The 21,116-nt window shown below is 56.0% G+C and overlaps 1 protein-coding gene across 1 annotated transcript in view; it reads right to left on the bottom strand.

Annotated features, from left to right (window-relative positions):
- Positions 1 to 21,116, bottom strand: part of abcb9 (ATP-binding cassette, sub-family B (MDR/TAP), member 9) — a 140,302-nt gene that overhangs the window by 60,327 nt on the left and 58,859 nt on the right. The window lies entirely within an intron of this gene.

Below are 21,116 nucleotides of genomic sequence, written 5' to 3'. Positions count from 1 at the left end.
AGTGTGTGCCAGTGTCCTGTGTGCCAGTGTCCTGTGTGCCAGTGTCCTGTGTCCCAGTGTGTGCCTGTGTCCCAGTGTCCTGTGTCCCAGTGTGAGCCAGTGTCCTGTGTCCCAGTGTGTGCCAATGTCCTGTGTCCCAGTGTCATGTGTCCAAGTGTCCCAGTGTCCTGTGTCCCAGTGTGAGCCAGTGTCCTGTATCCCAGTGTGTGCCAGTGTCCTGTGTCCCAGTGTGCGCCTGTGTCCCAGTGTCCTCTGTCCCAGTGTGAGCTAGTGTCCCAGTGTGAGCCAGTGCCCTGTGTCCCAGCGTCCTGTGTTCCAGTGCCCTGTGTCCCAGTGCCCTGTCTCCCATGCCTTGTGTCCCCGTGTCCTGTGTCCCAGGGCCCTGTGTCCCACTGTCCTGTGTCACAGTGCCCTGTGTCCCACTGTCCTGTGTCCCAGTGTCCTCTGTCCCAGTGTCCTGTGCCCCAGTGCCCCAGTGCCTTGTGTCCCAGTGTCCTGTGTCCCAGTGTCCTGTGTCCCAGTGTGAGCCTGTGTCTCAGTGTCCTGTGTCCCAGCGCCCTATGTCCCAGTGTAAGCCTGTGCCCCAGTGTCCTGTGTCCCAATGTCCTGTGTCCCAGTGCCCTGTGTCCCACTGTCCCGTGTCCCAGTGTCCTGTGTCCCAGTGTGAGCCTGTGTCCCAGTGTGAGCCGGTGTCCTGTGTCCCAGTGTGAGCCTGTGTCCCAGTGCCCTGTGTCGCAGTGCCCTGTGTCCCAGTGTGAGCCTGTGTCCCAGTGTCCTGTGTCCCAGTGTCCTGTGCCCCAGTGTCCTGTGCCCCAGTGTCCTGTGTCCCAGTGGCCTGTGTCCCAGTGGCCTGTGTCCCAGTGCCCTGTGTCCCAATGTCCTGTGTCGCAGTGTCCTGTGTCCCAGTGTCCTGTGTCCCAGTGTGAGCCTGTGTCCCAGTGCCCTGTGTCCCAGTGTGAGCCTGTGTCCCAGTGTCCTATGCCCCAGTGTCCTGTGCCCCAGTGTCCTGTGTCCCAGAGTACTGTGTCCCAGAGTCCTGAGTCCCAGTGTCCTGGGTCCCAGTGCCCTGGGTCCAAGTGTCCTGTGTCCCAGTGTCCTGTGTCCCAGTGTGTGGTGGTATGTATTAGGGGTCATGTGGGACTGTGAAGCCGAGATGCTATTGGCTGACAGATCCCGGGTCCTGGTTGGCTGCTGACTACTGGCTCCGCCCTGAAGGCGGAGTAGAAGAACCCGAGCTTCTCCCCGCAGCTTCATTCTGTTGCTGAGCTGCTGGGGACAAGCATCGCTTAATAAAGCCTGGATCGACTTCATCACTTCTTGTCTCTCGTAAGTCATTGTGCGCTACAATTTATTAAGCGAGCTTAAAAGACTATGGAGCTCCGGATCGCCCCGGAATGCCTGCGGATCAGCCACCACGCAGCGAACGCGGCAGCAGTATTTAAACACTGGCAAGCATGCTTTGAAGGCTACCTCCGAACGGCCCCCGGCCGGATCATAGAAGACCAGAAAATGCAGGTCCTGCATTCGAGGGTAAGCCCGGAAATTTACCCTCTCATAGAAGACGCAGAGGATTTCCCGACGGCGCTCGCATTGCTGAAGAGCATCTACGTTCGGCCCGTTAACCAGGTCTACGCACGCCACCAACTCGCGACGAGACGGCAAAGTCCCGGAGATTCGCTAGAGGAATTCTACGCCGCGCTGCTAATTTTGGGACTGGGCTGCAGTTGCCCGCCGGTGAACGCGATCGAACACACGGACCTGCTAATTCGCGATGCATTTGTGGCAGGTATGAACTCTCCCCAAATCCGCCAAAGACTTTTAGAAAGAGAGTCGCTAGGACTCTCAGAGGCACGGGCCCTTGCAGCTTCCCTAGATGTGGCCTCGCAAAACGCCCGCGCCTACAGCCCTGACCGCGCGGCAGCCCCTTGGGCTCCGTGGACCCCCGTCACGACAAACTCCCCCCCCCTCGCAAGCTTGCGCGGTTAAAGCGCCAGACCATCCCGGGGGGGCCCGCTGCTATTTCTGCGGACAAGCAAAACACCCCCGGCAGCGCTGCCCGGCCCGCGCAGCTATTTGTAAAAGCTGCGGCAAGAAGGGCCATTACGCGGCAGTGTGCCGGTCCCAGGGGGTCGCCGCAATCCCCGGAGAAGAACGAGCCCAGCACATCCCAAACGCTCCCCAGCGCCCCATGTGCGACCCACGGGCGCCGCCATTTTGGGTCCCGGGCACCACGAGGGGAGGATGGGCGCCGCCATCTTGTGACCCCCCCAGCCACGTGCGATTCATGGGGGCGGCCATTTTGTCCACCCCCGACCACGTGCGATCCATGGGGGCGGCCATTTTGTCCACCCCCCGGCCGCGTGCGATTCATGGACGCCACCATCTTGGTTGACAACAAAGGACCCAGCATCGACGGCTCCACAGGGTCCGAAGAAGACGCCGCGACACTACGACCACGACTGGCTTCGGTGACACTGGATCAATCGCGGCCCCGGACGCTCCAGACGACGACAACAACGGTGCTGGTCAACGGATACGAGACGCCATGCCTGATCGACTCCGGGAGCACGGAAAGTTTTATTCACCCAGATACGGTAAGACGCTGTTTTCTGACCATCCATCCAAGCACGCAAAAGATTTCCCTAGCTACAGGATCCCACTCCATAGAGATCAAAGGCTTCTGCATCGCGAACCTAACGGTGCAAGGGAGGGAGTTTAAGATCTACAGGCCCTACGTCCTTCCCCAACTCTGCGCGCCCACATTACTGGGATTAGATTTCCAGTGTAACCTGCAGAGCCTAACATTCTAATTCTATAACTATCTGCGGCCTCGCAACTCTCAAGGTTGAACCGCCGTCCCTGTTTGCAAACCTCACCCCGGATTGCAAACCCGTCGCCACTAGGAGCAGACGGTACAGCGCCCAGGACCGGATATTTATTCGGTCTGAAGTCCAGCGGTTGCTGAAGGAAGGCATAATCCAGGCCATCAATAGTCCCTGGAGAGCCCAGATGGTAGTAGTAAAGACCAGGGAGAAGCAAAGGATGGTCGTAGACTATAGTCAGACCATCAACAGGTGCACGCAGCTAGATGCGTACCCTCTCTCCCGCATATCAGACATGGTCAATCGGATTGCCCAGTATAAGGTCTTCTCCACCGTGGACCTCAAATCCGCCTACCACCAGCTCCCCATCTGCCCAGGTGACCGCAAGTACACCGCCTTCGAGGCAGACGGGCGTCTATACCACTTCCTAAGGGTCCCATTTGGTGTCACAAACGGGGTCTCGGTCTTCCAACGGGAGATGGACCGAATGGTTGACCAGCACGGGTTGCAGGCCACGTTCCCGTATCTCGACAACGTAACCATCTGCGGCCACGATCAGCAGGACCACGATGCCAACCTCCAAAAGTTCCTCCAGACCGCTAACGCCCTGAACCTCACATATAACGAGGAAAAGTGCGTTTTTAGCACAAACCGTTTGGCCATCCTGGGATACGTAGTGCGCAATGGGATAATAGGCCCCGACCCCGAACGCATGCGCCCCTTATGGAATTCCCCCTCCCCCACTGCTCCAAAGCCCTGAAACATTGCCTGGGTTTCTTTTCATATTACGCCCAGTGGGTCCCCCAGTATGCAGACAAGGCCCGCCCACTAATACAGTCCACTACCTTCCCCCTGTCGACAGAGGCTCACCAGGCCTTCAGCCGCATCAAAGCGGATATCGCAAAGGCCACGATGCGCGCCATTGACGAGTCCCTCCCCTTCCAGGTCGAGAGCGACGCATCCGACATAGCTCTGGCGGCCACCCTTAACCAAGCGGGCAGACCCCCTTAACCAAGCGGGCAGACCCGTGGCCTTTTTCTCCCGGACCCTCCACGCCTCAGAAATCCGCCACTCCTCAGTGGAAAAGGAAGCCCAAGCTATAGTGGAAGCTGTGCGACATTGGAGGCATTACCTGGCCAGCAGGAGATTCACTCTCCTCACCGACCAAAGGTCGGTAGCATTCATGTTCGATGATGCACAACGGGGCAAAATTTAAAATGACAAGATCTTAAGGTGGAGGATCGAGCTTTCCACCTTTTTTTTAAATTAAATATTTTATTGAAAATTTTTGGTCAACCAACACAGTACATTGTGCATCCTTTACACAATATTATAACAACACAAATAACAATGACCTATTTTATAAACAAAAAATGAATAAATAATAAATAACAAAAATGAAAACTAGCCCTAATTGGCAACTGCCTTGTCCCGTCCCCGTCCCCCCCGCCCCCCCCCCCCCCCCCCCCCCCCCGATCCTGGGCTGCTGCTGCTGCCTTCTTTTTCCCATTCCGTCTATCTTTCTGCGAGGTATTCGACGAACGGTTGCCACCGCCTGGTGAACCCTTGAGCCGACCCCCTTAGGACGAACTTAATCCGCTCTAGCTTTATAAACCCCGCCATGTCATTTATCCAGGTCTCCACCCCCGGGGGCTTGGCTTCTTTCCACATTAGCAATATCCTGCGCCGGGCTACTAGGGACGCAAAGGCCAAAACATCGGCCTCTCTCGCCTCCTGCACTCCCGGCTCTTGTGCAACCCCAAATATAGCCAACCCCCAGCTTGGTTCGACCCGGACTCCCACTACTTTTGAAAGCACCTTTGTCACCCCCATCCAAAACCCCTGTAGTGCCGGGCATGACCAAAACATATGGGTATGATTCGCTGGGCTTCTCGAGCACCTCGCACACCTATCCTCCACCCCAAAAAATTTACTGAGCCGTGCTCCAGTCATATGTGCCCTGTGTAATACCTTAAACTGAATCAGGCTTAGCCTGGCACACGAGGACGACGAGTTTACCCTGCTTAGGGCATCTGCCCACAGCCCCTCCTCAATCTCCTGCCCCAGCTCTTCTTCCCATTTCCCTTTTAGTTCATCTACCATAGTCTCCCCTTCGTCCCTCATTTCCCTATATATATCTGACACCTTACCATCCCCCACCCATGTCTTTGAGATCACTCTGTCCTGCACCTCTTGTGTCGGGAGCTGCGGGAATTCCCTCACCTGTTGCCTCGCAAAAGCCCTCAGTTGCATATACCTGAATGCATTCCCTTGGGGCAACCCATATTTCTCGGTCAGCGCTCCCAGACTCGCGAACTTCCCATCCACAAACAGATCTTTCAGTTGCGTTATTCCTGCTCTTTGCCACATTCCATATCCCCCATCCATTCCCCCCGGGGCAAACCTATGATTGTTTCTTATCGGGGACCCCCCCAAGGCTCCAGTCTTTCCCCTATGCCGTCTCCACTGTCCCCATATCTTCAGTGTAGCCACCACCACCGGGCTTGTGGTGTAGTTCCTCGGTGAGAACGGCAATGGGGCTGTCACCATAGCCTGTAGGCTAGTCCCCCTACAGGACGCTCTCTCTAATCTCTTCCACGCCGCTCCCTCCTCCTCTCCCATCCACTTACTCACCATTGAAATATTAGCGGCCCAATAATACTCACTTAGGCTCGGTAGTGCCAGCCCCCCCCTATCCCTGCTACGCTGTAAGAATCCCTTCCTCACTCTCGGGGTCTTCCCGGCCCACACAAAACCCATGATGTTCTTTTCAATCCTTTTAAAAAAGGCCTTCATGATCACCACCGGGAGGCACTGAAACACAAAGAGGAATCTCGGGAGGACCACCATCTTAACCGCCTGCACCCTCCCTGCCAGTGACAGGGATACCATATCCCATCTCTTGAAATCCTCCTCCATCTGTTCCACCAACCGCGTTAAATTTAACCTATGCAATGTGCCCCAATTCTTAGCTATCTGGATCCCCAGGTAACAAAAGTCCCTTGTTACCTTCCTCAATGGTAGGTCCTCTATTTCTCTACTCTGCTCCCCTGGATGCACCACAAACAACTCACTTTTCCCCATGTTCAATTTATACCCTGAAAAATCCCCAAACTCCCCAAGTATCCGCATTATTTGTGGCATCCCCTCCGCCGGGTCAGCCATGTATAGTAGCAAATCGTCCGCATACAAAGATACCCGGTGTTCTTCTCCTCCCCTAAGTACTCCCCTCCACTTCTTGGAACCCCTCAACGCTATCGCCAGGGGCTCAATCGCCAGTGCAAACAATAATGGGGACAGAGGGCATCCCTGCCTTGTCCCTCTATGGAGCCGAAAATATGCAGATCCCCGTCCATTCGTGACCACGCTCGCCACTGGGGCCCTATACAACAGCTGCACCCATCTAACATACCCCTCTCCAAAACCAAATCTCCTCAACACCTCCCACAAATAATCCCACTCCACTCTATCAAATGCTTTCTCGGCATCCATCGCCACTACTATCTCCGTTTCTCCCTCTGGTGGGGCCATCATCATTACCCCTAACAACCTCCGTATATTCGTGTTCAGCTGTCTCCCCTTCACAAACCCAGTTTGGTCCTTGTGGACCACCCCCGGGACACATTCCTCTATTCTCATTGCCATTACCTTGGCCAGGACTTTGGCATCTACATTTAGGAGGGAAATAGGTCTATAGGACCCGCATTGTAGCGGGTCCTTTTCCTTCTTTAAGAGAAGCAATATCGTTGCTTCAGACATAGTCGGGGGCAGTTGTCCCCTTTCCTTTGCCTCATTAAAGGTCCTCGTCAGTACCGGGGGCGAGCAAGTCCACATATTTTCTATAGAATTCGACTGGGAATCCATCCGGTCCCGGGGCCTTTCCCGCCTGCATGCTCCTAATTCCTTTCACCACTTCTTCTACCTCGATCTGTGCTCCCAGTCCCACCCTTTCCTGCTCTTCCACCTTGGGAAATTCCAGCCGATCCAAGAAGCCCATCATTCTCTCCCTCCCATCCGGGGGTTGAGCTTCATATAATTTTTTATAAAATGTCTTGAACACTCCATTCACTCTCTCCGCTCCCCGCTCCATCTCTCCTTCCTCATCCCTCACTCCCCCTATTTCCCTCGCTGCTCCCCTTTTCCTCAATTGGTGTGCCAGCAACCTGCTCGCCTTCTCCCCATATTCGTACTGTACACCCTGTGCCTTCCTCCACTGTGCTTCTGCAGTGCCTGTAGTCAGCAAGTCAAATTCTACATGTAGCCTTTGCCTTTCCCTGTACAGTCCCTCCTCCGGTGCTTCCGCATATTGTCTGTCCACCCTCAAAAGTTCTTGCAGCAACCGCTCCCGTTCCTTACTCTCCTGCTTCCCTTTATGTGCCCTTATTGATATCAGCTCCCCTCTAACCACCGCCTTCAATGCCTCCCAGACCACTCCCACCTGGACCTCCCCATTATCATTGAGTTCCAAGTACTTTTCAATGCACCCCCTCACCCTTAGACACACCCCCTCATCTGCCATTAGTCCCATGTCCATTCTCCAGGGTGGGCGCCCTCCTGTTTCCTCCCCTATCTCCAAGTCCACCCAGTGTGGAGCGTGATCCGAAATGGCTATAGCCGTATACTCCGTTCCCCTCACCTTCGGGATCAATGCCCTACCCAGCACAAAAAAGTCTATTCGCGAGTAGACTTTATGGACATAGGAGAAAAACAAGAACTCCTTACTCCTCGGTCTGCTAAATCTCCACGGGTCTACACATCCCATCTGCTCCATAAAATCTTTAAGTACCTTGGCTGCTGCCGGCCTCCTTCCAGTCCTGGACTTCGATCTATCCAGCCCTGGTTCCAACATCGTATTAAAATCTCCCCCCATTATCAGCTTTCCCATCTCTTGGTCCGGAATGCGTCCTAGCATCCGCCTCATAAAATTGGCATCATCCCAGTTCGGGGCATATACGTTTACCAAAACCACCGTCTCCCCCTGTAGTTTGCCACTCACCATCACGTATCTGCCCCCGTTATCCGCCACTATAGTCTTTGCCTCGAACATTACCCGCTTCCCCACTAATATAGCCACCCCCCTGTTTTTCGCATCTAGCCCCGAATGGAACACCTGCCCCACCCATCCTTTGCGTAGCCTAACCTGGTCTATCAGTTTCAGGTGCGTTTCCTGTAACATAACCACATCTGCCTTAAGTTTCTTAAGGTGTGCGAGTACCCGTGCCCTCTTTATCGGCCCATTCAGCCCTCTCACGTTCCACGTGATCAGCCGAGTTGGGGGGCTTCCTACCCCCCCCCCCCTTGTTGATTAGCCATCACCTTTATCCAGCTCCTCACCCGGTTCCCACGCAGCTGTATCTCCCCCAGGCGGTGCCCCCCCGCCCATCCTCTCCCATACCAGCTCCCCCCTCTCCCCAGCAGCAGCAACCCAGTAATTCCCCCCTCCCACCCCCCCCCACCCCCACGGATCCCCCGCTAGCGTAATTACTCCCCCCATGTTGCTCCCAGAAGTCAGCAAACTCTGGCTGACCTCGGCTTCCCCCCGTGACCTCGGCTCGCACCGTGCGACGCCCCCTCCTTCCTGCTTCTCTATTTCCGCCATGATTATCATAGCGCGGGAACCAAGCCCGCGCTTCTCCCTTGGCCCCGCCCCCAATGGCCAACGCCCCATCTCCTCCACCTCCCCTCCTCCCCCCATCACCACCTGTGGGAGAGAGAAAAGTTACCACATCGCAGGATTCGTACATAAAACCCCTCTTTGCCCCCCACATTCGCCCCACCACTTTGTTCGAACGTTCTTTTTAATAACCCGCTCATTCCAGTTTTTCTTCCACAATAAAAGTCCACGCTTCATCCGCCGTCTCAAAGTAGTGGTGCCTCCCTCGATATGTGACCCACAGTCTTGCCGGTTGCAGCATTCCAAATTTTATCTTTTTATGAAGCACCGCCTTGGCCCGATTAAAGCTCGCCCTCCTTCTCGCCACCTCCGCACTCCAGTCTTGATAAACGCGGATCACCGCGTTCTCCCATTTACTGCTCCGAGTTTTCTTCGCCCATCTAAGGACCATTTCTCTATCCTTAAAACGGAGGAATCTCACCACTATGGCTCTGGGAATTTCTCCTGCTCTCGGTCCTCGCGCCATCACTCGGTATGCTCCCTCCACCTCCAACGGACCCGCCGGGGCCTCCGCTCCCATTAACGAGTGCAGCATCGTGCTCACATATGCCCCGACGTCCGCTCCCTCCACACCTTCAGGAAGACCAAGAATCCTCAGGTTGTTCCTCCTTGCGTTGTTTTCCAGTGCCTCCAACCTTTCCACACATCGTTTCTGATGTGCCTCATGCATCTCCGTCTTCACCACCAGGCCCTGTATATCGTCCTCATTCTCGGCTGCCTTTGCCTTCACGACCCGAAGCTCCCGCTCCTGGGTCTTTTGTTCCTCCTTTAGCCCTTCGATCGCCTGTAGTATCGGGGCCAACAGCTCTTTCTTCATTTCCTTTTTGATCTCTTCCACACAGCATTTCAAGAACTATTGTTGTTCAGGGCCCCATGTTAAACTGCCACCTTCCGACGCCATCTTGGTTTTTGCTTGCCTTCCTTGCCGCTGTTCTAAAGGATCCACTGCAATCTGGCCACTTTCTCCTCCTTTTTCCATCCGTATCCAGGGGGGATTCCCTTCTGGTTTACCGCACAGTGTTTTTAGCCGTCAAAATTGCCGTTGGGGCTCCTATCAAGAGCCCAAAAGTCCGTTTCACAGGGAGCTGCCGAAACGTGCGACTCAGCTGGTCATCGCCGCACCCGGAAGTGTCGAGCTCTCCACCTTCAACTATGAGATCTTGTATCGTCCCGGAAAGCTGAATGAGCCGTCCGATGCCCTATCCCGCGGCACATGTGCCAACGCACAAATAGACTGCCTCCAAGCCCTCCACGAGGACCTCTGCCACCCGGGGGTCACTCGATTCTACCATTTCGTAAAGTCCCGCAACCTCCCCTACTCTGTGGAGGAGATCCGTACAGTCACCAGGAACTGCCACATCTGCGCAGAGTGCAAACCGCACTTTTTCAGGACGGATAGAGCGCACCTGATCAAGGCTTTCCGCCCCTTTGAACGCCTCAGTTTGGATTTCAAAGGGCCCCTCCCCTCCACCGACCGCAACGCATACTTCCTGAACGTAGTGGACGAGTACTCTTGTTTCCCCTTCGCTATCCCCTGCCCCGACATGACAGCGGCCACAGTCATTAAAGCCCTTGGCACCATATTCACACTGTTCGGTTGCCCCGCGTATATCCATAGCGACAGGGGGTCCTCCTTCATGAGTGACGAGTTGCGCCAGTTCCTGCTCAGCAAGGGCATAGCCTCGAGCAGGACGACCAGCTACAACCCCCGGGGGAACGGGCAAGTAGAGAGGGAGAACAGTCTGGAAGACCGTCCTACTGGCCCTACGGTCCAGGGATCTCCCAGTTTCCCGGTGGCAGGAGGTCCTCCCGGACGCTCTCCACTCCATCCGGTCGCTGCTGTGTACCACCACTAACCAAACGCCTCATGAGCGCCTCCTTGTCTTCCCCAGGAAGTCCTCCTCCGGAACGTGCCCTGGCTGGCGGCCCCAGGACCCATCTTGCTCCGGAAACATGTGCGGGCGCACAAATCGGACCCGTTGGTCGAGAGGGTTCACCTTCTCCATGCGAACCCGCAGTACGCCTACGTGGCGTACCGCGACGGCCGACAGGACACGGTCTCCCTGCGGGACCTGGCGCCCGCCGGCAACACACACACACCCCCGACACCGATCATCCCCTCCCTGCCACAGGCGCACCCCGCGACCACCCCCTTCCCGGGGGGATCGGTCCTCCTCCCGTGCCCGCCCAGGAGTAAAACGGGAACAAACACCGAAACGCTCCCGGAGACGACAACGCCTGAGCAAGCACCTGCACCACCACTGGGGCTGAGGCGATCGACGAGGAAGACCAGACCGCCCGCTCGACTGGTGGAATCCGCGTGACACCAAGAATGTTGTTGTAACAAAAACAAAAAATTTTTTTTGCTAATATTGTAAATAGTTCTCAGAAACTTGTACATAGCCCAGTGTAGGGCTAAAACTGTAGTAACACTGTCCGAAATTTTCCTTCCAGTGCCAGCCTTGTAAACCCCTACCACCATGCGAACCACCACCCCACCGGGTTCCTTTTTAACAAGGGGTGAATGTGGTGGTATGTATTAGGGGTCATGTGGGACTGTGAACCGAGATGCTATTGGCTGACAGATTCCGGGTCCTGGTTGGCTGCCGACTCCTGGCTCCGCCCTGAAGGCGGAGTATAAGAACCCAAGCTTCTCCCCGCAGCTTCATTCTGTTGCTGAGCTGCTGGGGACAAGCATCGCTTAATAAAGCCTGGATCGACTTCATCGCTTCTCGTCTCTCGTAAGCCACAGTGTGCTACACAGTGTGAGCATGTGACCCAGTGCCCTGAGTCCTTGTGTGAGCCTGTGTCCCAGTGTCCTGTGTCCCAGTGTGAGCCTGTGTCCCAGTGTCCTGTGTCCCAGTGTCCTGTGTCCCAGTGTCCTGTGTCCCAGTGTAGGCCTGTGCCCCAGTGTCCTGTGTCCCAGTGCCCTGTGCCCCAGTGTCCCGTGTCCCAGTGTGAGCCTGTGTCCCAGTGTCCTGCGTCCCAATGTGAGCCAGTGTTCTGTGTCCCAGTGTGAGCCTGTGTCCCAGTGCCCTGTGTCCCAGTGCCCTGTGTCCCAGTGTGAGCCTGTGACCCAGTGTCCTGTGTCCGAGTCCTAGTGTCCTGTGTCCCAGTGCCCTGTGACCCACTGTCCTGTGTCCCAGTGTCCTGTGTCCCAGTGCCCCTGTGTCCCAGTGTCCTGGTGTCCTGTGTCCCAATGCCCTGTGTCCCACTGTCCTGTGTCCCAGTGTGAGCCTGTGTCCCAGTGTCCTGTGTCCCAGTGTCCTGTGTCCCAGTGTGTCCCAGTGTGTGACAGTGTCCTGTGTCCCAGTGTGAGCCTGTATCCCAGTGTGAGTCTGTGTCCCAGTGTGACCCAGTGTCCTGTGTCCCAGTGTCCTGTGTTCCAGTGTGTGGCAGTGTCCTGTGTCGCAGTGTGAGCCAGTGTCCTTCGGATCATTCGGGAGGCAGAGGGGGTCATAGATAGCTGTTTCAGGGAATTAGTTACACCAAAGATTGGAGATAGATGGGTAACTGTAAGAGAGACTGGGAAAAAGCAGTCAGTGCAGGGATCCCCTGCGGTCGTTTCAATGAGAAACAAGTATACCGCTTTGGATACTTGTGGGGGGGGGGGGGGGGGGGGGGGGGGGGGGACTTACCAGGGGTAAGCCATGGGGTACGGGCCTCTGGCACGGAGTCTGTCCCTGTTGCTCAGAAGGGAAGGGGGGAGAGGAGCAGAGCATTAGTAATTGGGGACTCGATAGTCAGGGGCACAGATAGGAGATTTTGTGGGAGCGAGAGAGACTCACGTTTGGTATGGTGCCTCCCAGGGGCAAGGGTACGTGATGTCTCGGATCGTGCTTTCCGGGTCCTTAGGGGGGAGGGGGAGCAGCCCCAAGTCGTGGTCCACATTGGCACTAACGACATAGGTAGGAAAGGGGACAAGGATGTCAGGCAGGCTTTCAGGGAGCTAGGATGGAAGCTCAGAACTACAACAAACAGAGTTGTTATCTCTGGGTTGTTGCCCGTGCCACGTGATAGTGAGATGAGGAATAGGGAGAGAGAGCATTTAAACACGTGGCTACAGGGATGGTGCAGGCGGGAGGGATTCAGATTTCTGGATAACTGGGGCTCTTTCTGGGGAAGGTGGGACCTCTACAGACAGGATGGTCTACATCTGAACCTGAGGGGCACAAATATCCTGGGGGGGAGATTTGTTAGTGCTCTTTGGGGGGGTTTAAACTAATGCAGCAGGGGCATGGGAACCTGGATTGTAGTTTTAGGGGAAGGGAGAATGAGAGTATAGAGGTCAGGAGCACAGATTTGACGTCGCAGGAGGGGGCCAGTGTTCAGGTAGGTGGTTTGAAGTGTGTCTACTTCAATGCCAGGAGTATACGAAACAAGGTAGGGGAACTGGCAGCATGGGTTGGTACCTGGGACTTCGATGTTGTGGCCATTTCAGAGACATGGATAGAGCAGGGACAGGAATGGATGTTGCAGGTTCCGGGGTTTAGGTGTTTTAGTAAGCTCAGAGAAGGAGGCAAAAGAGGGGAAGGTGTGGCGCTGCTAGTCAAGAGCAGTATTACGGTGGCGGAGAGGATGCTAGATGGGGACTCTTCTTCCGAGGTAGTATGGGCTGAAGTTAGAAACAGGAAAGGAGAGGTCACCCTGTTGGGAGTTTTTTATAGGCCTCCTAATAGTTCCAGGGATGTAGAGGAAAGGATGGCGAAGATGATTCTGGATAAGAGCGAAAGTAACAGGGTAGTTATTATGGGAGACTTTAACTTTCCAAATATTGACTGGAAAAGATATAGTTCGAGTACAATAGATGGGTCGTTTTTTGTACAGTGTGTGCAGGAGGGTTTCCTGAAACAATATGTTGACAGGCCAACAAGAGGCGAGGCCACATTGGATTTGGTTTTGGGTAATGAACCAGGCCAGGTGTTGGATTTGGAGGTAGGAGAGCACTTTGGGGACAGTGACCACAATTCGGTGACGTTTACGTTAATGATGGAAAGGGATAAGTATACACCGCAGGGCAAGAGTTATAGCTGGGGGAAGGGCAATTATGATGCCATTAGACGTGACTTGGGGGGGATAAGGTGGAGAAGTAGGCTGCAAGTGTTGGGCACACTGGATAAGTGGGGCTTGTTCAAGGATCAGCTACTGCGTGTTCTTGATAAGTATGTACCGGTCAGGCAGGGAGGAAGGCGTCGAGCGAGGGAACCGTGGTTTACCAAGGAAGTGGAATCTCTTGTCAAGAGGAAGAAGGAGGCCTATGTGAAGATGAGGTGTGACGTTTCAGTTGGGGCGATGGATAGTTACAAGGTAGCGAGGAAGGATCTAAAGAGAGAGCTAAGACGAGCAAGGAGGGGACATGAGAAGTATTTGGCAGGAAGGATCAAGGAAAACCCAAAAGCTTTCTATAGGTATGTCAGGAATAAGCGAATGACTAGGGACACAGGAGGACTAGTCAAGGACAGGGATGGGAAATTGTGTGTGGAGTCTGAAGAGATAGGCGAGATACTAAATGAATATTTTTCGTCAGTATTCACTCAGGAAAAAGATAATGTTGTGGAGGAGAATGCTGAGCCCCAGGCTAATAGAATAGATGGCATTGAGGTACGTAGGGAAGAGGTGTTGGCAATTCTGGACAGGCTGAAAATAGATAAGTCCCCGGGACCTGATGGGATTTATCCTAGGATTCTCTGGGAGGCCAGGGAAGAGATTGCTGGACCTTTGGCTTTGATTTTTATGTCATCATTGGCTACAGGAATAGTGCCAGAGGACTGGAGGACAGCAAATGTGGTCCCTTTGTTCAAAAAGGGGAGCAGAGACCGGGCAACTATAGACCGGTGAGCCTCACGTCTGTAGTGGGTAAAGTCTTGGAGGGGATTATAAGAGACAAGATTTATAATCATCTAGATAGGAATAATATGATCAGGGATAGTCAGCATGGCTTTGTGAAGGGTAGGTCATGCCTCACAAACCTTATTGAGTTCTTTGAGAAGGTGACTGAACAGGTAGATGAGGGTAGAGCAGTTGATGTGGTGTATATGGATTTCAGCAAAGTGTTTTATAAGGTTCCCCACGGTAGGCTATTGCAGAAAATACGGAGGCTGGGGATTGAGGGTGATTTAGAGATGTGGATCAGAAATTGGCTAGCTGAAAGAAGACAGAGGGTGGTGGTTGATGGGAAATGTTCAGAATGGAGTACAGTCACAAGTGGAGTACCACAAGGATCTGTTCTGGGGCCGTTGCTGTTTGTCATTTTTATCAATGACCTAGAGGAAGGCGCAGAAGGGTGGGTGAGTAAATTTGCAGACGATACTAAAGTCGGTGGTGTTATTGATAGTGTGGAAGGATGTAGCAGGTTACAGAGGGATATAGATAAGCTGCAGAGCTGGGCTGAGAGGTGGCAAATGGAGTTTAATGTAGAGAAGTGTGAGGTGATTCACTTTGGAAGGAATAACAGGAATGCGGAATATTTGGCTAATGGTAAAGTTCTTGAAAGTGTGGATGAGCAGAGGGTTCTAGGTGTCCATGTACATAGATCCCTGAAAGTTGCCACCCAGGTTGATAGGGTTGTGAAGAAGGCCTATGGAGTGTTGGCCTTTATTGGTAGAGGGATTGAGTTCCGGAGTCAGGAGGTCATGTTGCAGCTGTACAGAACTCTGGTTCGGCCGCATTTGGAGTATTGCGTACAGTTCTGGTCACCGCATTATAGGAAGGACGTGGAGGCTTTGGAGCGGGTGCAGAGGAGATTTACCAGGATGTTGCCTGGTATGGAGGGAAAATCTTATGAGGAAAGGCTGATGGACTTGAGGTTGTTTTCGTTGGAGAGAAGAAGGTTAAGAGGAGACTTAATAGAGGCATACAAAATGATCAGGGGGTTAGATAGGGTGGACGGTGAGAGCCTTCTCCCGCGGATGGAAATGGCTGGCACGAGGGGACATAACTTTAAACTGAGGCGTAATAGATATAGGACAGAGGTCAGAGGTAGGTTCTTTACGCAAAGAGTAGTGAGGCCGTGGAATGCCCTACCTGCTACAGTCGTGAACTCGCCAACATTGAGGGCATTTAAAAGTTTATTGGATAAACATATGGATGATAATGGCATAGTGTAGGTTAGATGGCTTTTGTTTCGGTGCAACATCGTGGGCCGAAGGGCCTGTACTGCGCTGTATCATTCTATGTTCTATGTCCCGATGTCCTGTGCCCCAGTGTGTGCCAGTGTCCTGTGCCCCAGTTTGAGCCAGTGTCCTGTGTCCCAGTGTCCTGTGTCCCAGAGTGTGACAGTGTCCTGTGTCCCAGTGTGAGCCTGTGTCCCAGTGTGAGCCAGGGTCCTGTGTCCCAGTGCCCTGCGTCCCAGTGTCCTGCGTCCCACTGTCCTGCGTCCCACTGTCCTGTGTCGCACTGTCCTGTGTCGCACTGTCCTGTGTCCCAGTGCTCTGTGTCCCACTGTCCTGTGTCCCACTGTCCTGTGTCCCAGTGCCCTGTGTCCCAGTGCCCTGTGCCCCACTGTCCTGTGTCCCACTGTCCTGTGTCCCGCTGTCCTGTGTCCCAGTTGCCCGGGTCCCAGTGACCCGGGTCCCAGTGCCCTGTGTCCCACTGTCCTGTGTCCCACTGTCCTGTGTCCCAGTGCCCTGTGTCCCACTGTCCTCTGTCCCAGTGCCCTGTGTCCCAGTGGCCTGGATCCCAGTGCCCTGTGTCCCAGTGCCCTGTGTCCCAGTGCCCTGTGTCCCAGTGCCTTGTGTCCCAGAGTGTGACAGTGTCCTGTGTCCCAGTGTGAGCCTGTGTCCCAGTGTGAGCCTGTGTCCCGGTGTCCTGTGTCCCGGTGCCAGGTTGTGTCCTGTGTCCTGTGTCCCAGTGTGAGCCAGTGTCCTGTGTCCCAGTGTCCTGTGTCCCAGTATGAGCCTGTGTCCCAGTGCCCTGTGTCCCAATGTGTCGCAGTGTCCTGTGTCCCACTGTCCTGTGTCCCACTTTCCTGTGCCCCAGTGTCCTGTGCCCCAGTGTCCTGTGCCCCAGTGTCCTGAGTTCCAGTGCCATGTGTCCCAGTGCCCTGTGTCCCAATGCCCAGTGTGAGCCTGTGTCCCAGTGTCCTGTGTTCCAGTGTGTCCCAGTGTCCTGTGTTCCAGTGTGTCCCAGTGTCCTGTGTCCCGGTGTCCAGTGTCCCAGTGCCAGGTTGTGTCCTGTGTCCCAGTGTGAGCCAGTGTCCTGTGTCCTGGTGTCCTGCGTCCCAGTGTCACCCTGTGTCCCTGTGTCCCAGTGTCCTGTGTCCCATTGTCAGCCTGCGTTCTTGTGTCCTGTGTTCCTGTGTCCCAGTGCCCTGTGTCCCAGTGCCCTGTGTCCCAGTGCCCTGTGTCCCAGTGTCCTGTGCCCCAGTGCCCTGTGTCCCAGTGTCCTGTGTCCCAGTGCCCTGTGTCGCAGTGTCCTGTGTCGCAGTGTCCTGTGTCCCAGTGTCGTCCTGTGTCCCAGTGTCGTCCTGTGTCCCAGTGTTGTCCTGTGTTCCCAGTGTCGTCCTGTGTCCCAGTGTTGTCCTGTGTTCCCAGTGTCGTCCTGTGTCCCAGTGTCAGTCTGTGTCCCAGTGTCGTCCTGTGTCCCAGTGTCCTGTGTCCCAGTGTCCTGTGTCCCAGTGCCCTGTGCCCTGTGTCCCAGTGCCCTGTGTCCTAGTGCCCTGTGTCCCAGTGTCATATGCCCCAGTGTCGTCCTGTGACCCAGTGTCGTCCTGTGCCCCAGTGCCATGTGTTCCAGTGTCCTGTGTCCCAGTGTCCTGTGTCCCCGTTCCCTGTGTCCCAGTGTGAGCCTGTGTCCCAGTGTCCTGTGTCCCAGTGTCCTGTGTCCCAGTGCCCTGTGTCCCAGTGCCCTGTGTCCCTGTGCCCTGTGTCCCAGTGCCCTGTGTCCCTGTGTCCCAGTGCCCTGTGTCCCAGTGCCCTGTGTCGCAGTGTCCTGTGTCGCAGTGTCCTGTGTCCCAGTGTTGTCCTGTGTTCCCAGTGTCGTCCTGTGTCCCAGTGTTGTCCTGTGTTCCCAGTGTCGTCCTGTGTCCCAGTGTCAGTCTGTGTCCCAGTGTCGTCCTGTGTCCCAGTGTCCTGTGTCCCAGTGTCCTGTGTCCCAGTGCCCTGTGCCCTGTGTCCCAGTGCCCTGTGTCCTAGTGCCCTGTGTCCCAGTGCCCTGTGTCCCAGTGTCATATGCCCCAGTGTCGTCCTGTGTCCCAGTGTCGTCCTGTGTCCCAGTGTCATCCTGTGTCCCAGTGTCGTCCTGTGTCCCAGTATCGTCCTGTGTCCCAGTGTCCTGTGTCCCAGTGTCGTCCTGTGTCCCAGTGTCATCCTGTGTCCCAGTGTCGTCCTGTGTCCCAGTGTCCTGTGTCCCAGTGTCCTGTGTCCCAGTGCCCTGTGTCCCAGTGCCCGGTGCCCTGGGTCCCAGTGCCCTGTGTCCCAGTGCCCTGTGTCCCAGTGCCCTGTGCCCCAGTGCCCTGTGTCCCAGTGCCCTGTGCCCCAGTGTCATGTGTCCCAGTGTCATGTGTCCCAGTGTCATGTGTCCCAGTGCCCAGTGTCCCAGTGCCCTGTGCCCCTGTGTCCTGTGCCCCTGTGTCCTGTGCCCCAGTTCCCTGTGTGAGCCTGTGTCCCAGTGTCCTGTGTCCCAGTTTGAGCCTGTGTCCGGTGTCCCAGTGTCAGCCTGTGTTCAAGTGTCCTGTGCCCCAGTAGCGGCCTGTGTCCCAGTGTCGTGTGTCCCAGTGCCGTGTGTCCCAGTGTCAGCCAGTGTCCTGTGTCCCAGTTTGAGCCAGTGTCCTGTGTTCCAGTTTGAGCCTGTGTCCCAGTGTCCTGTGCCCCAGTGTCAGTCTGTGTCCCAGTGTCCTGTGCCCCAGTGTCCTGTTACCCAGTTTCCCAGTGTCCTGTTACCCAGTTTCCCAGTGTCCTATTACCCAGTTTCCCAGTGTCCCAGTGGCATGTGTCCCAGTGCCCTGTGTCCCAGTGACCTGTGTGCCAGTGGTCTGTGTCCCAGTGGTCTGTGCCCCAGTGTCCTGTGTCCCTGTGCCCCAGTGCCATGTGTTCCAGTGCCCTGTGTCCCAGTGTCCCTGTGTCCCAGTGCCCTGTGTCCCAGTGCCCTGTGTCCCAGTGCCCTGTGTCCCAGTGTGAGCCTGTGTCCCAGTGTCCCTGTGTCCCAGTGCCCTGTGTCCCTGTGCCCTGTGTCCCAGTGCCCTGTGTCCCTGTGTCCCAGTGCCCTGTGTCCCAGTGCCCTGTGTCCCAGTGTCCTGTGTCCCAGTGCCCTGTGTCGCAGTGTCCTGTGTCGCAGTGTCCTGTGTCCCAGTGTCGTCCTGTGTCCCAGTGTCGTCCTGTGTCCCAGTGTTGTCCTGTGTTCCCAGTGTCGTCCTGTGTCCCAGTGTTGTCCTGTGTTCCCAGTGTCGTCCTGTGTCCCAGTGTCAGTCTGTGTCCCAGTGTCGTCCTGTGTCCCAGTGTCCTGTGTCCCAGTGTCCTGTGTCCCAGTGCCCTGTGTCCCAGTGCCCTGTGCCCTGTGTCCCAGTGCCCTGTGTCCTAGTGCCCTGTGTCCCAGTGTCATATGCCCCAGTGTCGTCCTGTGACCCAGTGTCGTCCTGTGCCCCAGTGCCATGTGTTCCAGTGTCCTGTGTCCCAGTGTCCTGTGTCCCCGTTCCCTGTGTCCCAGTGTGAGCCAGTGTCCTGTGTCCCAGTGTCCTGTGTCCCAGTGCCCTGTGTCCCAGTGCCCTGTGTCCCTGTGCCCTGTGTCCCAGTGCCCTGTGTCCCTGTGTCCCAGTGCCCTGTGTCCCAGTGCCCTGTGTCCCAGTGCCCTGTGTCGCAGTGTCCTGTGTCGCAGTGTCCTGTGTCCCAGTGTTGTCCTGTGTTCCCAGTGTCGTCCTGTGTCCCAGTGTTGTCCTGTGTTCCCAGTGTCGTCCTGTGTCCCAGTGTCAGTCTGTGTCCCAGTGTCGTCCTGTGTCCCAGTGTCCTGTGTCCCAGTGTCCTGTGTCCCAGTGCCCTGTGTCCCAGTGCCCTGTGTCCTAGTGCCCTGTGTCCCAGTGCCCTGTGTCCCAGTGTCATATGCCCCAGTGTCGTCCTGTGTCCCAGTGTCGTCCTGTGTCCCAGTGTCATCCTGTGTCCCAGTGTCGTCCTGTGTCCCAGTATCGTCCTGTGTCCCAGTGTCCTGTGTCCCAGTGTCGTCCTGTGTCCCAGTGTCATCCTGTGTCCCAGTGTCGTCCTGTGTCCCAGTGTCCTGTGTCCCAGTGTCCTGTGTCCCAGTGCCCTGTGTCCCAGTGCCCGGTGCCCTGGGTCCCAGTGCCCTGTGTCCCAGTGCCCTGTGTCCCAGTGCCCTGTGCCCCAGTGCCCTGTGTCCCAGTGCCCTGTGCCCCAGTGTCCTGTGCCCCAGTGTCATGTGTCCCAGTGTCATGTGTCCCAGTGTCCCAGTGCCCTGTGCCCCTGTGTCCTGTGCCCCTGTGCCCCAATGTCCTGTGCCCCAGTTCCCTGTGTGAGCCTGTGTCCCAGTGTCCTGTGTCCCAGTTTGAGCCTGTGTCCGGTGTCCCAGTGGCAGCCTGTGTTCAAGTGTCCTGTGCCCCAGTATCGGCCTGTGTCCCAGTGTCCTGTGTCCCAGTGGTCTGTGCCCCAGTGTCCTGTGTCCCTGTGCCCCAGTGCCATGTGTTCCAGTGCCCTGTGTCCCAGTGTCCCTGTGTCCCAGTGCCCTGTGTCCCAGTGCCCTGTGTCCCAGTGCCCTGTGTCCCAGTGTGAGCCTGTGTCCCAGTGTCCCTGTGTCCCAGTGCCCTGTGTCCCTGTGCCCTGTGTCCCAGTGCCCTGTGTCCCTGTGTCCCAGTGCCCTGTGTCCCAGTGCCCTGTGTCCCAGTGTCCTGTGTCCCAGTGCCCTGTGTCGCAGTGTCCTGTGTCGCAGTGTCCTGTGTCCCAGTGTCGTCCTGTGTCCCAGTGTCGTCCTGTGTCCCAGTGTTGTCCTGTGTTCCCAGTGTCGTCCTGTGTCCCAGTGTTGTCCTGTGTTCCCAGTGTCGTCCTGTGTCCCAGTGTCAGTCTGTGTCCCAGTGTCGTCCTGTGTCCCAGTGTCCTGTGTCCCAGTGTCCTGTGTCCCAGTGCCCTGTGTCCCAGTGCCCTGTGCCCTGTGTCCCAGTGCCCTGTGTCCTAGTGCCCTGTGTCCCAGTGTCATATGCCCCAGTGTCGTCCTGTGACCCAGTGTCGTCCTGTGCCCCAGTGCCATGTGTTCCAGTGTCCTGTGTCCCAGTGTCCTGTGTCCCCGTTCCCTGTGTCCCAGTGTGAGCCAGTGTCCTGTGTCCCAGTGTCCTGTGTCCCAGTGCCCTGTGTCCCAGTGCCCTGTGTCCCTGTGCCCTGTGTCCCAGTGCCCTGTGTCCCTGTGTCCCAGTGCCCTGTGTCCCAGTGCCCTGTGTCCCAGTGCCCTGTGTCGCAGTGTCCTGTGTCGCAGTGTCCTGTGTCCCAGTGTTGTCCTGTGTTCCCAGTGTCGTCCTGTGTCCCAGTGTTGTCCTGTGTTCCCAGTGTCGTCCTGTGTCCCAGTGTCAGTCTGTGTCCCAGTGTCGTCCTGTGTCCCAGTGTCCTGTGTCCCAGTGTCCTGTGTCCCAGTGCCCTGTGTCCCAGTGCCCTGTGTCCTAGTGCCCTGTGTCCCAGTGCCCTGTGTCCCAG

This window comes from Scyliorhinus torazame, chromosome 1 (assembly GCF_047496885.1).
Source record: "Scyliorhinus torazame isolate Kashiwa2021f chromosome 1, sScyTor2.1, whole genome shotgun sequence".
Lineage (NCBI taxonomy): Eukaryota > Metazoa > Chordata > Chondrichthyes > Carcharhiniformes > Scyliorhinidae > Scyliorhinus > Scyliorhinus torazame.
This window is presented reverse-complemented; position numbering and strand designations above follow the sequence as displayed.